Consider the following 17,928-nt stretch of genomic DNA (forward strand, 5'->3'; position numbering starts at 1 on the left):
CAATATTTCAGTCCAGGGATGAGCATATCAGAGGCAAATATAAAGACTTTTAGAGTTCTGCTGTATAAATTTGTACAAGCCTTATTTGGCAACTAACCGTAACTAATTATAAAAACATAGGCATGTTAATAGGAGTGTTGTGGTTTTAGCTAACATATGTGCTAGACCAAGCAAAAGGCTACGGCTGACTTAACCAACTTAACCAAAGAAAACACATGAGTGTTATACCATATAAATGCACACACATACCACAACCTTCGCCTACATCTGGCAACGGCTGATAAGGACAGTAAGAAGCCGAGAGAAGCAACCCGAGCCACTTGCTAGGTGTATGGACGAGCTGGCTTAGATCATTTTGGAATGGAGACTGGGCAGTGTTGAAACACAGCTGTCCTTATAGCCCAAACATCCAATGTTCCTTTGGTTCTTGTCCGAGTAGTGGGAGGATGTGCTACGTCTTTACACAGCAATGACTGGAAGGCTGACGATGTCTTGGGAGTTGATCCGCCTTCTCCGACTGTGACCTCAGCAACGTCCAAAACGAATCTGGATACACCTCTGTCAGCTCACATGCACAGCTGACAAACTCTAATCTAGCCATGACAGGCACCCCCAAAATGGTGGTGGCTCAAGAGGCATTAGTTACTGACCTGCAGCCAGTGGTAACAATTGCAGGCTTTTGAACAATATTGTGAACAACATTTTTGAAAAGACAGCTGAACAGACGCAGGTCAGTCTTTGTATACCTCTGGCATTGCTGGTGATCTTTCCATAAAATATCTCTGCTGAATGATGTTCTAGTGAGAACTTACTGCAATGGGTATGGCATGCTATTCTACTGCTAGAATTGGAACAACTGCTCTAATCTGTAAATGCTGGTGATGAGTGTGCTGATTGACACCTAGCACAAGACACTGTGCACTCCTGAGTCAACCTGCTTTTCACACATCAGCAAATGTAGTTAGCATAGTCTGCAGTCAGATGTGTGTAAATATACCCTGAAAAAATCTGCGCAGGTTACCAGGGATACTCTTTGGACTCGCTGCCCAACAGACCGGCTACCCAGCACCGCTAGGTCACTGCAACCTGGAGCAGAATTTCTATACCCTTAAAGTCTCTGCCTATCTTACACAAGCCCAACAAGCTGGCTACCCTCACCCTGTTCTGACTACTTTTTGGACAGAAGCAAAATCAAAAAGGCAGACCTTATGCTTCGGAACAATGGGTCCTACTAAATGTGTATTGAAACTCAGAAGTAGAACCATGGTTTCCCTAACCAATTCTAGAGTTGAGAGGGCTGGTTCTTAAAGGCTCTCCCGTTTCCATATGTTAAAGTTGCATATTTCATTTATTTGACCAACTCTCTTGTGCACTAAAGAGAAGGCTATCCTTCTCTAGTCCCCCCTCCTCACTCACATTATGGTACCCAGGAAAGGAGCTCCAAAATATCACATGTGCCCCAATTCATATGCTTAAAGATATTCAATGCTTGAAGATTCACCAAGAACGTTAAAAAGTCTATAAATATGTTCTATATATCCATCATTAAGGCAGCATGAGGTCATCTTAGCTTTGCACAGAAGTTCCTCTGGTAGTCCTGACCACAGCCCGTTAGCTGTACAACAGTGTCACAAAAACACTGACAAGAGCAAGTTTTTGCACTGGCCCAAGACCAGCCCCGCCATCTACTGTATGCCTTTCTGCCTCTATTTTCAGCAACTAGGCCACAGAGTTCTTCTGCTGTACAGCCAAGATGGCTGGCAAGGCCTTAGTTCTGATACACACCTACCAACCCTGAAGAGGAACAATGGGGATTGGTGGTGTTGTCTGGGGGAATACTTTGAAGTCCTTTCTCTAAGCACTTGAATCATTTCAAAATAAGGTGCCGGCTTATAACGTTAGATTTTACATGAATTTTTATTGTCTCTTCTAGCCATTTTTGACTATTTTCAGTCTAATTGTCTTCGAGGCATCCTTAGTAAATGTAGTTAGCTGATGTTAACTATATACTTAGATGTCAGGAGAAAAGTTGGCAGGTTTGCTGATATGTAGGTTAGTGGTTTTAACATCCCAGGTGCCATATCCCAGAGCTTTTATGCTTTTGCTTTTGCATGGCAGACACAATAATGAAAATTGGAAGAAAAGCAAATGAAGCTGTTGATTTTCAGCTTATTGCTTCTGCAGGTTGGCTCACTGCCTTGCACAGCTCACTGCACAGGCAGACAGAAAAAAATGGTAGACCACATTAATATATGTGAAAAAACAGGGCTCAGGTTTGCCCCTTTAGCTTTCAGATTCCCATAGACTGGGTTGTTTACAAAATTTGAAATGCGTAGCTGTTCATCTTTTACATATTTCCCGGCTCCTTTCGAGTCTGATTCTCTTCTGTGTTTTGTTCCTTGCCATCGTTGCACCTGGCTTGCTCATTAGGGATATGTATAAATAAAATACAATTTTAAACATTATAATTTTTCCTGTAAAGCTGATTAGTGACATTATCTATAGTTAAATGCCCTATACAAATAAAATTGAATTAGACTGAAATGTAAATAGTTTTCTGTTTCCATAGTGATACCTTATTTTCTTAATTGACTTATTTTTATTTAAATTTACTAATTTAATACTATTCTCTCATTTTGATCGACCGTACTGTTTGGGGAAGATGTACAGATGTGTTCAAACCAGCAGATTATTATTTTTTTAAGCAGAAAACATTTCTATTAATAAGTCATATTTTAATTCATATGTAAAATCACCTGTTCTGTTACTGCAAGTAAATATATTATCACCGATAATCCTCAGGGCAATTTGTTAGCTCTAGCATTAGTATATCTGAAGTTGACATTGCCCCGGTGGTAAGTTTGTGTCAGTTTGCACACTTCCTCACTCTTTTTTCCTCAGCAATTCAGACAGATATCATGCACAGGGAAAATATGTCTTGATTATTTCTTTAGCTCCCACTCAGTTAGCATTCCTCTGTCTGTGTTTCAAGTGATGATTGTCCAAGAAATACTGCAGAAGCTTAGTCACTCACAGTGAGGGAGGAATCCCAGTTTCCATTAAATACCGCTTGGGATTTTTATTTTTTTTAGTCCTTTCTAAAAATTTCCATTCAGAAAAGTAAGGGAAGTTTATCCTAAAAGAATCCGTTGTATAAGCTCCATTATTTTTGTTGGTTTTTTGATATTAACACTTTTGCAACTTTACCTCAGGATATTCCACTGGAGAAGTGCTTAAAGACTTGCAGTGGAAAATCACTACATAAATGAAATACTGCAACAAAGGATGCACATCCTCACAGTGATGGTTTGCAACTCCAAACATCATTCTAGAATTTTTATTTTTTTATTTTTTTATTTTTTTTTGCAAGACCTAGACCACAGCATGTGAAGTTCACAACATCATCACCTCTTGTGAGACTATAACAAACCACACTGTTTGTAGGTTACTTGTTTCGTTGCATCTCACACCTACATCACTAGAGAAAATAAATAAATAATATCTATACCGAATATAATATGCAAATATAAAAAAAAGTGAAACAGGATGTTTTGGACTAAAATCCTTCATGTGTATATAACTGCAGCTGTACTGGTTTCAGCTCTGCAGCTGTACTGCTGCTAATATTTAGTATGCTACACCAGTTTCCCCATGTATACCATACAGGACAAGTGATATGTGAAAAAGAAACAGTGGAGGGAGCTTAACTCATGTCATTATCACAGGTTTTGACACTGTGGAGTTAGTGTTACAGCCTGACAGCTCTAGGGTCCCAGGTTCAATCCTGAGCTCAGGTTACTGTCTGTCTGGTCTGACGTTTGTTTTCTCAGTTTGCAGCAGGGCCTCCAGTTTCCTCCCAGCTCCCAAAAATGTGGTGTAGGTGGATTGGCTGTTTTAAATTGCCCCTAGGTGTGTGTGTGTGTGTGTGTGTGTGGTATTGTGCAATGAAATGGTGTCCCAAACAGAGTGTATTCCTGCCTCTTAGCCAGTGTCTCTCTAAACCTTCATTTATTGAGATGTGTATACTCTTTATTCTATAACCAACACCAGCTCACTGCTAGCTCATCGCTAATCCCATACCTTGAATAAATCGTTGTCTTCATATAGATACAAGAGTAGATACATCAGGTTTTGTCCCACTTTTGACAATAAAAAGTCTCTCAGCTAGTAAATTGAATGAAAGCAAGTGTGACTGCAGCAGAGGCTTATTTCTGTTCAATACAATATGGAATGGAAGGATATGACCATGACCATCAAAGTGCAATAAAATCATAAAACTGATGCCAGAAGTGACCTGTGTCACCTGTTTTGTTACAAGTTGAAAAAAATAAATGTGCCTAGGGAACCCCGCTGGCTAAAGAACCCTTTTACTTCTTTAATTTAGTGCTTTTACCATGCATCATGTCCCTCTTACCTATAACTAGTTCCTCTTTCATACACTTGATTCACCTGGAGCACTTCACCAGATACGGTTTCAGATCGTTTCATGACGAGCTCAGAGGCATGTCAATGGGACGCTAGTGTGGTTGATTGCATGTCTTTCAAAGAAAGGGGATTTGAAGCTTTAACTGCATGCTCACATGTTTAAACTAAATGTCTAATGGTTCACTGCGTTGTATGAAGAAATGAGTAAAACCACAATGAACGCATGAAGAACTTGCCCAGTTCTTGAACCATTTAAAGCCCTGATTTGAAGCAGAAGCTCCCACTGGGGTTTAGGGGTATTACATTAATACTAAAAATTAAAAAAAAAACGCAGCAAATGAATGAAGTGAGTCAAAGTGTCATGATGGAGCACTGTGATATACATACTGCATCGGCCCCACTGTGCAGTTCACAGTGAAATGAAACACCACCCCTTTAGGACCCTGATGCTACATATAAAGTGCAAAGACAAAAGACTATGAAAGACAAGAGACAATACAATACACTAAAGGTCAGATAGGTTAAATATTGCTGACCAGTATGTTTCGTAAACAAATGTAGACATATGACAGCAGGAGTTTATAGCAGCATTTAAATGTGATATGCAAAACAGCTTGTAGCAGCAGTTAAAATACACCCGAGAACATGAGTGACATCGACCGATATGGACGAGTTCAGCGAAACCTTGCACATATACGCTGCTGAATTTATATACAAGTCTCTCTCCAGAATGTTATATTTTTTGGGATGCTAGTTGCTCCACCCACTGATAAACGTTGTTACTATGGCAACCAGTACTAGGCATGCTTACTGACGACTTTATAGCACAGTGACTGACGACTTGCAGAGATAAAATCACTGCATGAGTGAATGCAGTATTACTCAGAACTGGCCTGAAAAGCATTCTATGAAAACTTTTTCTTCTTGTAATGTATAATGAAGGAAAAAAGCTCTCTGTATGATCCTCTGTCTCCCTCTCTTTCATTTGTACTCATGTGGTCATGTGGCAAATGGCTGTAAATTCGTTCTAAAGCTGGCTAATGAATGTGAGCAGGAGCTTAGCGTGTGCCCTGATGCGTAGTCATATTCTGACATTTGGAAGATGCCCTACATTTATAACCTAATCTATTTAAAGAAAAAACAACAACATTACTGCCGAACGTATTTAAAGGGTTATTAGGTTTACAGAGGGAAATGAGTTTCATCATAAGTCCCTTTCATTATCAGTATCAATCACATCAGGCTCTGTCTCATCACCAGAGGACATAAAAAAGGATAGGTCACTCATGGTATTTGTATACAACCGTGCTCATCGTCATAATCGTCGCTTAAGGCAGTCAGCTCTGTTCTGTCTGCTAATTCTGTCTTTTATAAGGTTATTTGTAATTAAGAGTTGGCTATACAGAGCACGTATCCTCTCTTTTCTGTTTTGCTGAGGATGTGATGATGCAGCAGCATCGACATTGTGACAACCAGTGTCTGATTACCAGCTGAACTGATATCCAGCTTTATCAAGACGTGATGTTTTAAAAAAGCAGACGGGGAGAGACAGCGTTATGCAGACGGACTGCATGCACTGCTTTACACCGATCCGGGTGTGATGGTTACAGAGGTGCATGTGAGCAGTGCAGAGGACAAAACATGTCATGCTTAATGTGATATTTAACACCAGCAAGCAGTAGTGTTTAGATGTATAAGCAACCAGCTGAGTGCATGTGCTTCTTTATACAAGAGGACACACTGCAGTAAGTCCCTCCAGGAGTCTTTTCTGCAATTGTTCTGAACACAAATGCTGGATTTTGCTGTAACTTTTTTAAAATATTTGCAATGTAACAAGTTTTTTTGTGTACTATTTCTCATATCTACTATATTGTTGTTTATTTATTCCATTCATATCTACTGTATTGTTGTTTATTTTTATTCAATTTTTTTTATCTTTATATATTGTATTGTAAAATTGATAGTCTATTTTATTCTGGTACTCTGTATTTCTCATATTTTTATATTCTAGTTTTACATTTTATTGACATGTTTTTCTTAGATTTTATATTCTAGTTTTACGTTTTTATTTAAATTGTATTTCCTATATTTTTATATTCTAGTTTTACATTTTATTAACATTTTTTAAAAATATTTTATATTCTAGTTTTACGTTTTTATTTAAATTGTATTTCCTATATTTTTATATTCTAGTTTTACATTTTATTTACATTTTTTCTTAGATTTTATATTCTAGTTTTACGTTTTTATTTAAATTGTATTTCCTATATTTTTATATTCTAGTTTTATGTTTTTATTTAAAAGGTATTTCCTATATTTTTATATTCTAGTTTTACATTTTATTTACATTTTTTCTTAGATTTTATATTCTAGTTTTACGTTTTTATTTAAATTGTATTTCCTATATTTTTATATTCTAGTTTTACATTTTATTAACATTTTTTAAAAATATTTTATATTCTAGTTTTACGTTTTTATTTAAATTGTATTTCCTATATTTTTATATTCTAGTTTTACATTTCATTTACATTTTTTCTTAGATTTTATATTCTAGTTTTACGTTTTTATTTAAATTGTATTTCCTATATTTTTATATTCTAGTTTTATGTTTTTATTTAAAAGGTATTTCCTATATTTTTATATTCTAGGTTTACATTTTATTTACATTTTTTCTTAGATTTTATATTCTAGTTTTACGTTTTTTATTTAAATTGTATTTCCTATATTTTTATATTCTAGTTTTATGTTTTTATTTAAATTGTATTTCCTATATTTTTATATTCTAGTTTTACATTTTATTGACATTTTTTCTTAGATTTTATATTCTAGTTTTATGTTTTTATTTAAATTGTATTTCCTATATTTTTATATTCTAGTTTTACATTTTATTAACATTTTTTAAAAATATTTTATATTCTAGTTTTACGTTTTATTTAAATTGTATTTCCTATATTTTTATATTCTAGTTTACATTTTTATTCCCATAATCGGTAAAACAGTCGTAAAAAGCATTTCACTACATGTTGTACTGTGTATGATTGTGTATGTGACAAATAAAATTTGATTTGATATTTGGTGAAATTGCAAGAATAGGATTCTTCTTGAAAACTACTACTACTGAAGGCATATATATATATATATATATATATATATATATATATCACGAGAATGACCCCACATGGACTACCTGGAGACACATGGAGCTGCTGTGGTTAGTATCACTTGGAGACCACGGCATTGGCTTTGAAATGCTGTTGCTGCAGTCAGATTTGCACTCAGGTCTCCATCGTTGAATATAGGAAGGAATTTATTTTAAAACTAAAATGTATTCAGAAATCACGCTGATGCTCATACTCAAAAGCTCCTGGTTACATAACTGCACTTGACTATATACAGTTATAGGAAGGACATTATTAATAATCACACTTTGTGGTGTCCCCCAGTGAGGATGGGTTCCTGATTGAGTCTGGTTTTTATCTTCATATCATCACAGGGAGTTTTTTCTTACCGCTGTTGCCTCTGGCTTGCTCATTAGAGATAAATACCCATTTAAATTTTAAGCTTTGTCATTTTTAATCGGAATATTTATGTTCCTGTTAAGCCGCTTTGAGACACTGGTTAAAAGCGTTATACAAATCAAATTAAATTGAAATGAGTAATTACTTTCTGTGACAGCTGTGCTCATGTTGGACATGGAGTTTTGGTTGAATGCCTCACGACGCGTCTTGGCCCAAATCTGTGGAAAATCTGCAGTTGTTTAGAAAAATTGTTTGATTTTACATTCATTTCTTCAGTCACAAGTTACTGCAAATAATAATAAACCTGGTAGTGATATGAATTGTTGATCAACTGGACAGATCTGGACGTGACATAGTATTTACACCTTTAGAACTGATCACATGTCAGGGTGTTTTCTGTATATCAGACACAGCAGTAATAACACATTTATATAGAGACATGTGAAAGTTCAGAGATAAACTCTGCTTGCACAGCTGACACAACGTCCTGTTTCTGTGTCCTGTTTCTCTCAAAATGTCCTGCTTCTCTGGAAACGTCCGGTACAAAATCTTTCCTTCATTCACTATACAGTATGGCGTGTAGCAAGACGAGAGCAAACAGACAGAAACCTGAACTCAGAGCTGAAAACCCGAGATCCTGAGAGATGGCAAAGCTACTGCACATGCTACACTGTCAAAGCTCCTCTGTGTGCAAAAGCCTGAGGCACCATGTGTGTTTATTTTATGTCTTCTGCAGTAGCGTGTCATAAGAAATGAGCCAATTTTATGTGTGCAAATATTCTCTTCAACGTTAAACGTTACAGTGAAATGGTTGTATGGCAAGAAATTGTCAAGAAATTTCATTAGAGACAAATAATTTTGTATTAAGGGCTGCAACGAGACGTCTGATAAATCAACAACATCATGTCACGAGAAATGATCAGTATGAATTCGGCTAGCTGTTCAGTTCGTCCGGGATTTTTTTTTTTTTTATATATTCCTTGTGATTGTCGCAACCAAAAATGCTTGAATTAGATAGATAGATAGATAGATAGATAGATAGATAGATAGATAGATAGATAGATAGATAGATAGATAGATAGATAGATAGATAGATAGATTGCTATGATCACAAAATTGCAAAATCTGAATTGGGCTTATTTTATTTAACCAATAATCACACCAGCCTCCACTCCTGAAATACACACCATGTGATGCACAATGTAAACTGTTTCCGGACTCAACGACACTGAGGCGTTTTACACAACACAGAAATACAGATTGACAGATAACAGAAGCAACATACAGACTGCTCACTTAAATAACAAGAAGTTGCACAGAGCCGTCAGAGCGAACATGGAAAAGGTTTAATGTCACTGCACACTGTGTTTATTCCAACAAGACTGACAGAAAACACGAATGGCAGCCATGTTCTCTCTCTCTCTCTCACTCTCTCTCTCTCTCACTTTCCATCTCCCCCTCTCTCTTTCTTACTAGCTCTCTCTCTCTTTCCATCTCTCTCTCTCTCGATCTCCCTCCCTCTCACTCTCTTACTACCTCTCTTTCTCTCTCTCTTTCCATCTCCCTCTCTCTTGCACTCTCTCTCTCTCTCTCTCTCTCTCTCTCACTATCCCTCTCTCACACACACACTCTCTTACTACCTCTCTCTCCCTCTCTCTCGTTCAATCTCCCTCTCTCACTACCTCTCTCTCTTTCCATCTCTGTCTCTGTCTCTCTCTCTCCACTCTCTTACTACCCCTCTCTCTCTGTCTCTCTCTCTCTTGTTCAATCTTTCTCTCTCTCTCTCTCCCTCTCTCTCTCTCCCTATCACTCACTACCCTGCTCTCTCACAAAACGAAAGCACAGAAAACCTGTGTTCTTGGTGATTGAATTCAACTAAATGGTTGACATAAAAGCTTTGTTACATTTTATTCCAGGGGTTTCATGGTTCTTGATGCAGCAGTAAAATATCAGCAGTAATGTCACAGTGTAGTAATGAAGCTGGTAGACTTTAATTTTTAACGTTATTTTTTTTTTTTAAGCCTGTATAATTTCGGCTGCACCGCCTGGATGAATAGAGTGCAGTTTAGAGAAAGAGGTAGAGAGAGAGAGAGATCCATTTAAATTTAAAACATATCCTGCGCTTTTTTATTTCAATTCATTTTTATTTTTTTGTAAATGAGACTTCATCAGAGATCATGTTCACCGTTTTGTTTTACATTACATGATAAAAAATTCTTGATAATTCATGATAAGCATTCTTATAACTCTCTCTCTCTCTCTCTCTCTCTCTCTCTCTCGCTCGCTCTCCCATATTAATAATTCACATATATTCTCTATATTTATACATAAAATACATCAACCTTGTATGAATCTGCCCTCCATGATTATTACATACCAGACTGTGATTATTTATTGTCACACCAATCTGTGCAAGAATTCAACAATGCTAAAAGAGTCTTTCTTAATAAAACAAAGAAAGGAAGTCCCGCCCCCATGTTCGCTTTCTGTCAGAGATAATGGACGATATATATGAAAAGATATATATACTTAATAAAGTCTAGCAATATATGCTTTGACTTAGCTGATGATAGACAAGTAGAAGGAAATTTAGACCTCAAAAGTGTAAACACTTCACTATTAGTGTTAATGAAATAATATTTAAATATGTTAATCAATGATAATTAAATATGTTTTTCGGAAGAAGGGGTTGCTCAGAAGATTTGAAACACTATACGCAGCAGTGCAAATGTCAGCCATATGGCAGATTTTAGTACACATCCATTTATTTTCTAAACTGCTTACACTACAGAGAAGGGAGACTGGAGTCTATCCCAGTTGACTCGAGGCACCAGTCCCCTGGATGGTGTAGCAACCCATTACAGAGCATGATCACACACACTACAGATTATTTAAAGATGTCAGTCAGCCTACGAAGCATGTCTTTGCACTAGGAGAAGAAACCAGAGGAAACCCCTACAGCACAGGAACCACATACACACTCCACAATCCCATAAGCCTGCTAAGCCAGCCCTTAATGTTTAATGTATAAGGAATTATATCATGCTTCTTATTACTGTGTACAGCCTCTGAGTGATTAAACTGACCCTCCTAAAGCCTCAAACAGTGGAAATGTGTTTCTTCCTGTCTGCATTATGGATGATTGAATCCTTTACCTCAATTTTAGGTCAATCCAAGCTGAGAAAAAAACATATATGGCGGCAGAATAAACAATATCAGTAGTGTGTCAGTAGAGCACACGCAGCTGACACCTGCCCTGACCTATTGTCTATAAACCATCTCACCAGCAGGTTCATGCTTAACTGCTTTTCTACATGAACCGAAAATGTGTCAATGCACAACTAGATTATTGCCTCTTATTTTAGCCTCATGTGAATTTAGGCGCTTTTGGTACTGTACAGTATTGTGTTCCCACACATGCTTCCTGCACTAAAACGTGAAGCAATGAAAGGGCACAAAGACAGCGGTTATAGCAGGGAGGAAGAGGAAGCTCAATAATTTCATTAGAGTGGGGAGAAGTGAGGACAAGGAAGTGTGAACACATCTCTCACAATGACAAAGGGGGGAAAGAAAAAACCAACGGAGAACCACTCCCTCCTTCCCCATGATCCGCCATCTTTAATTAGCAGTGACAGCTTATTGTTAGCGGCACGGCTATTAACACCACAGCATGGACGTGACAAACCGTCTCGACACTCCTCTTCTACAGCCCTGCCTAAATAATGCTATTACATCATCATCATCATCATCATCCTGCAGGTTAAGTAGCAGAAACAGCGCTCAAATAGATCATTTGGAGGAGAAAGAAGTTCACTAATGAAGCTTAAAAATATCAAAAGTACACAAACGCTATTGTACACACAGGCAGAGAGCTGGTGAGTAAAAGCAGAAGTAACTTCAAGTTGCTAAAAGTCTAACCTCCACAAAGCCACAAGCATGAAACTAGCGTTTATTTGAGTCAGAAATGTAGGCGTCAAGGTTCAAAGTAATTCTAATTATATTTCTAAGTCGTTTTTTTTTTCTAGAATTTCCTTCCTTCCAGACGTACATGCTATATAAACCCGCCACTATACACAAATGTTCTAAATGGAAGAGTACCGAAGTTGATAAAGTAGAGTGCATGGAGTATTTTTACTCCGTTACTCGGCTACATGAGTCAGCATTTGGAGCATAAAAATAGCCTGTAGTCAACTACATATCAAGTTCGAGTGCTACACTTCCTGTACTGTGCTCTGAACACTCCATGCCACCGTACAGGACGGATTAATCGCACAGCTAATCAAATAACTAACTAAAGCAGAAACCAAAGAAATGTTTCTCGATGCGAAATCTGCAAAAGCGTCTCTAAACAGCAGACAAACATCACAGCGCTCTTCGGAAAGACAAAAGAAACCCAGCAGGAGGCTATGTGCGTTTTTTAGATATCAAAGTGATGTAGAGCACACTACAACACACACACACACACACACACACACAGCAGCATGCTTTCACCTCTGAACTTTTCCAAAGTGAATGAACTGGAGGGAGAAACTGTTTATAATGTAGCGCGATTAGAATTCCATCTTTCTCGGCGTCGCAGTAAACTCACTCGAGTAAACGAAAAGCACGAAAGAAGCATTTTGTAATATTCGTACTTGGACATTTAAAAGAAAATAATTAAGCTTGCATAAATCGTGTTTTAAATAACATGCTATATCTGTCAGCAGAAGTGTATGAAGGTGTTGGACACTAAATGTGTGTGTGTGTGTGTGTTTGTGTGTGTATGTGTGAGTGTGTGTGGAATATTTAGCTCATACCTGTGTGTGGTGCTGGTGCAGAGCTCCTTCTGAAAGCGAGACAGGAACTCACCCGCACACCACATGCTGCTCAGCGCTGTGCATTCTGGGTTAGACTTTCTCTGTATAGCGTGGCGCGCTGCAAGCGGAAGTGACACCTACAACAGCAAAGCAACACAGAAGTGTTAGAGTGTGTGTGTGTGTGTGTGGGTGGGTGTATTGAAAACGTGTGTGTACATCTTTGTGAGATTGCAGTTGTCTGATATCAATCAGAGGGGGAAAAAAACGTTGGGGTCTTAATACGCAAAACAGAGCATGTCTGGGTGAGTGTGTGTGTGTGTGTGTGTGTGTGCACTCTCAGAGACTTGAGATCTCCATGGAAACCTGCCTTTATCTCATTTGCATCTGAAAACACAATATGGTTCAGAGACATATATTCATTTCATAAGTCTTGCCTTTAGGACAAAAGTCTACAAGCAAAATGACTCCTAATCTGGCACCTTAAAATCCCGCTATGGCCGTAGGCCTCGTCTCGAACGCAATGGAAGCACACTCGAAGGCTTTGCTGCGAGAAAGAGGAAGCAACATGCACAACGGCCCAGACTGCACAGCTTAAGATAACAGTGCAGGGAGTTAAACAGGAAGAGGGGTGTGTCTGCAGGCACCCGTGTGCATACGTGTGTGGGTGTGTGACAGATAGTCGGGGTTATTTCAGTTCTCCTTTTAGGTTGCGCCAGGTGTGTTCGTTTCTGATTAATTGCAGTTCTGTTCTGTATGCTGTTGCAAGAGACCAAAACATAACGTCACAAACAGAGCGAGGAGAGAAAGAGAGAGAGAGAGAATGCAGATTGAGAGAGAGAGAGAGAGAGAGATGCAGGGAGCACAGCCGGGCAGTGAAACCCAAACAGAGACGTCTTTCTTTTTCTGTATAATCATTGCATTGTCAGTGTACAGAGGTAAACATTCCACAGCAGTCTGTATGTGTAAAAAAACCACCACACTCCTCTCTCACTCCAGCCACTGGCACTCGGCTACATTCTGTCACTGCAGCATGAGCTAACACAGACACGCTAAGACGCTTGCTTACCTTGCCGTCTCTCTAGCTGGCTCTGTCTGTCTCACATCCAATACACCACGTCCTTGTCCTCTCTGCTGGCTGCTGACAGGAAGCAGAATCAGTCCGTCCCTATTTATGGTCCCCAGATGCTGCAGTACGCTGAGCGCCTGACACATTCTTTACCCGGCTCTGCAAAAAAAAAAAGAAAAAAGAAAAAAGGAGAAGAGAGGAGAGGAGAGGAGCAAAGAGACAAGGAATTGCCAGACACATACTGAATTCGAAGGTTGAGAGGAAGCACAGGTGAAAGTCCACACAGTGATCGGCTGAAAGGGACAGATGTGAAATCGATAACGATTTATTGTGCGACATACAGGACTAACAGAGGCATAACACAAACAAACCAACATTTCGCTTTCCCATGTTAACAAAAAAAAAAGGAATTATCCAGCGAGGTCTCTAAACACCACATCCGTAGTGTAGTGGGATTATTACTGCACCGAGTAAAGCATGCTGTTTACTCCAAACACACTTCCAGTGGTGGCTGCTGAAGCCAATTAATACATACCCAAGCACAGAAAGTGAATTACAACTCACTGCACTCTGCAGACAAATATCACAAAATCCCTCAGCATGCTGTAGCGGTGCTTAAACAATAAAAAAAAAAAAAAGCATTTCCTGCCCCTTACATCACAGCGTTTCATGGACGATCGAGTCTGCTCTTCGTACTCTACATAACCACAAATTCTTCTCTCTGGGAAAAAAAAGAGTCCCATCTCTGAAAATTTACAAACATGTGGTTTGCATAATCGTTTCATGAGCTGCCCCAACAATTGCAGCCAGACTTACATTATGAGCGAGTTTGGATCAAACAACTTTTCTCTGTTCATTTCTCAGTACTGAAAAGCATTTTATTCAAATCCTGAGCCTGGTGTTTCCCCTGCTAAAACGCCATGTGCTCTACTCCCAATGCTACAATTCGAGTTCCTGCTCTTGTTAAAATAAATGAATTGTGTTTATATAGCGTGTTTAAACATTAAATAAACATCGCTACAGACACCTGGATGTAGATTAGATGCCCGATGAATGAGCCAGAGGCGACAAAACGGCAAGGAGCATCTCCCTGACATGACATGAGGAAGAACTCTTGAGAGGAATCAGACTGAAAAGAGAAGCAATCCTCCTCTGAATGACACCGGATAGTGCGAGTATGAGTCATTATTCTTCTGAAACGCTAAACTAGATGATCACACAGTGGTGTACTGTGTTGCAAGAATGCCCAATGTGAGCTTTACAGGATTCATAATTACAGCTACAGATTTTAGATACAGGTCTGTCGTTTCCAGATGAGATTAAACCAAAATCAAGAGGGAAAACACTGTTTGGTAATTGCAGTCTTTAGGTTCTCCATGTGGAGTCATTCGCAGCAACCGTCTGGATATCCACATCAGCACAAATTGTGAAATTATCCCAACAAGGCATGGAATCAATAAAAACAAGGTTATTTTCAAGTGCAGCTTTTTGGTGCCTGATAATCTGTCTGTATTCCTAACACACTGTGAGCATATGTGATGAAATAAAGTGTAGGACTGAATGATTTTATATACACACACGAACATACACTGATCAGCCAAAACATTAAAACCAAAGGTCACTCAGATTCTTATGCTCGCCCATTTTTCCTGCCTCCAACACATCGACTTCGAGAACTCACTGGTCACTTGCTGCCTCATACGGTTGAGGTCATAATAATTTCACATCCCCTTTTAGGAATCTACAAAATGTTAATAATACAAAAGAAGTTGCTGTTGTTCTTTCGGCTGCTCTCTGGTCGGGGTCGCCATAGCGGCTCATTTGGGCCGCATACTTCGATTTGGCACGGGTTTTACGCCAGATGCCCTTCCCGTCTCAACCCTCCCATTTTTTTTTATCCAGGCTTAGGACTGACAATGAGATCAATTAATTCTTCAGTGGCTGGGTTAGCTCCCTGCCCGGGAATAAAACCTGGGCAGTGGCAATGAGAATGCAAGATCCTGCCGCTGGACCACCAGGAGGCTAATTAAAACAAAATTAATAAAAAGGGATCTTATAATTTGCAGCTGTCCTGAATAAGCTTTCATTTTGAACAGGATGATCAGTGTACATTGTCTAATTTTGTGTTCTGGGAAACAATCCAGTCTACAGTACTAAATAATTATTCACTACACTGTAATATAATGGCAGATCAGTGTGTGTGTGTGTGTGTTTGTGAATCTGTTGGAGAGTATCTGGATCCATCATGACCCTGACCAGGATAAAGCAGGTACTGAGAGCGAGTTTGTAATGTATGCTGTCCCAAACTGGACATTATTTTTCCTATAATTCCTAGAATTTCCTCTTATGCAAATTCTGCTATCGACCATTAACATTTGCTCCTAATTTAGCTCTCAAACTGTATGTTACTTATGAACACGTACAGGTACATATATATATAAAAATAGAAGAAACAAAAAACACTGCAATGAACAGTACTTAAGGATCAGAGCTGCACTGTAACCGCACATGGAATATCTTCAATCATATTAATATATTAGTCTTAGAAATCAATGGCAACATACTCATGGAAAGAGCTTTTGAAAGATCGTTGCTCTTGACAGTTTTTTTCATTATAAGTGAATTCATTTGCACGATTTTATAATACATCAGGTCATTTTGAAGACTCTAGCTTTGTCATAAGAACATACTGGCGGAATAGGGAGCAGAATGTTTAACGCTGTGATCAGTCATTCTACCTCACCGTTAAAACACGCAGAACAAACAAAAAAGGAGTGATGAGAGGCCAAAGGTAATAGTGCTCTACTGGGAAGGCATGTGTGTCTTTAAGAAGGTTGGGTTGATGCTGGATCTGTCCACTCCTAATCATATCTTCCATGCTTACTGGCCTAATCATATCAGGCTGACTGGCTTCAGCAAGACTCCTCTCTGATGAAGGCTAAATGATCTATTATTTTCCTTATTGCTCTGTTTATACTCAGTGTTTAATCCCTCACCTCACGCTTACACTGGTACAGTCCTGTCACTTAGATGCGAAAAAGACATGATACTGAGACAGTGATGTCATGTGATTGCTTCAGCTTTTCGGGTCGTGTATCTTAGCACATTGCTCATGAACACACAGTTCTTGGGAACATGTACAGAAATGTCAAGACACTGAAAAGGTTTATAAGAAAAATTACATACACAGACATCCTGAGTAAACCCCAGTGGTTAGTGAGACAGATCAGGAAATATAAACACACTCAGCAAATAGTTGCCAGAAAGCAGAGAAATACTAAAAATAGTTATAATCTTCATTTTAAATCAGTTTAGGCTTGCCAGCTTATCACTATAAAATCTGACATCAGCTCAGTGCACACAGATGTTGTACAAACGTGAAATCTTCAACCAATATTGATTTGTGATTGAAATAAACGTATTCTAAAAATATAAAATAACATTTATTCTGAAGAAAAATGTAAGAATATGAAGCAAAACTATGTTTCATAATTACTTGCAGCCAGATTCTTACAAAGAAAGTAGAATTGAGCAAAGGTTATATTAATAGTTTCCCATTTACTTTGTTCACATATGAATTTAGGAAGCGGTCATCCGTGATTTTCCTGAAGTATTAATATGAGGTGGCACAGAGGCCAAATTCTATTACTCACTCATTTTCACTGTTAGAGCAATAATGAAGACATTTAAAACAACTGAAACTGTAATGAAGAGGATGCAGTGTATTTTGCCCCATGCATCATGGACGATGCAAAATATTTCTAAACAATGGTAGCATTTTTGGGTCACCAAGTGTCCATAGGTGCAATTTGATGCCAACTCCATTCCGACAAACTATGTGGAAGCTGTGCCAAAAGAAATCCTTCTCTACTTAACCACTAACGCAACTTCCTGGAGGTCAGTGAACCCTACAGGAACTTTGCTTAGATCTGAGCTGTATGGTTAGCTAAGACAAATATAGAACATTCTGGCCACAACTTCTCAAGGTGGGTTTGGCATAAAAAGCATGGCGGTTAAAAGGAAAAGAGCTCAATCCTCAATGTGAAGTACAGTGGAGGGTCTGTGCAGGTCAAGTTTTTTGTCCTGGAAACGCATGAAATGCTGAGAGATTTTAAAGGAAAAT

General features: G+C 38.4%; 1 protein-coding gene across 1 annotated transcript in view; it reads right to left on the reverse strand.

Moving 5' to 3' along the window:
• mbnl1 (muscleblind-like splicing regulator 1) overlaps positions 1-13,941 on the reverse strand; it is a 67,198-nt gene extending 53,257 nt beyond the window's left edge. Inside the window, exons 1-2 of the mRNA XM_058418890.1 lie at positions 13,806-13,941; positions 12,740-12,876 (exon numbers count right to left, since the gene is read on the reverse strand). The gene's annotated coding sequence lies outside the window, so the exon portion shown is untranslated. The remainder of the gene's footprint in view (positions 1-12,739; positions 12,877-13,805) is intronic.
• Positions 13,942-17,928: the final 3,987 nt, after the last annotated feature.

The sequence above is a fragment of the Hemibagrus wyckioides genome, linkage group LG20 (assembly GCF_019097595.1).
Source record: "Hemibagrus wyckioides isolate EC202008001 linkage group LG20, SWU_Hwy_1.0, whole genome shotgun sequence".
NCBI lineage: Eukaryota > Metazoa > Chordata > Actinopteri > Siluriformes > Bagridae > Hemibagrus > Hemibagrus wyckioides.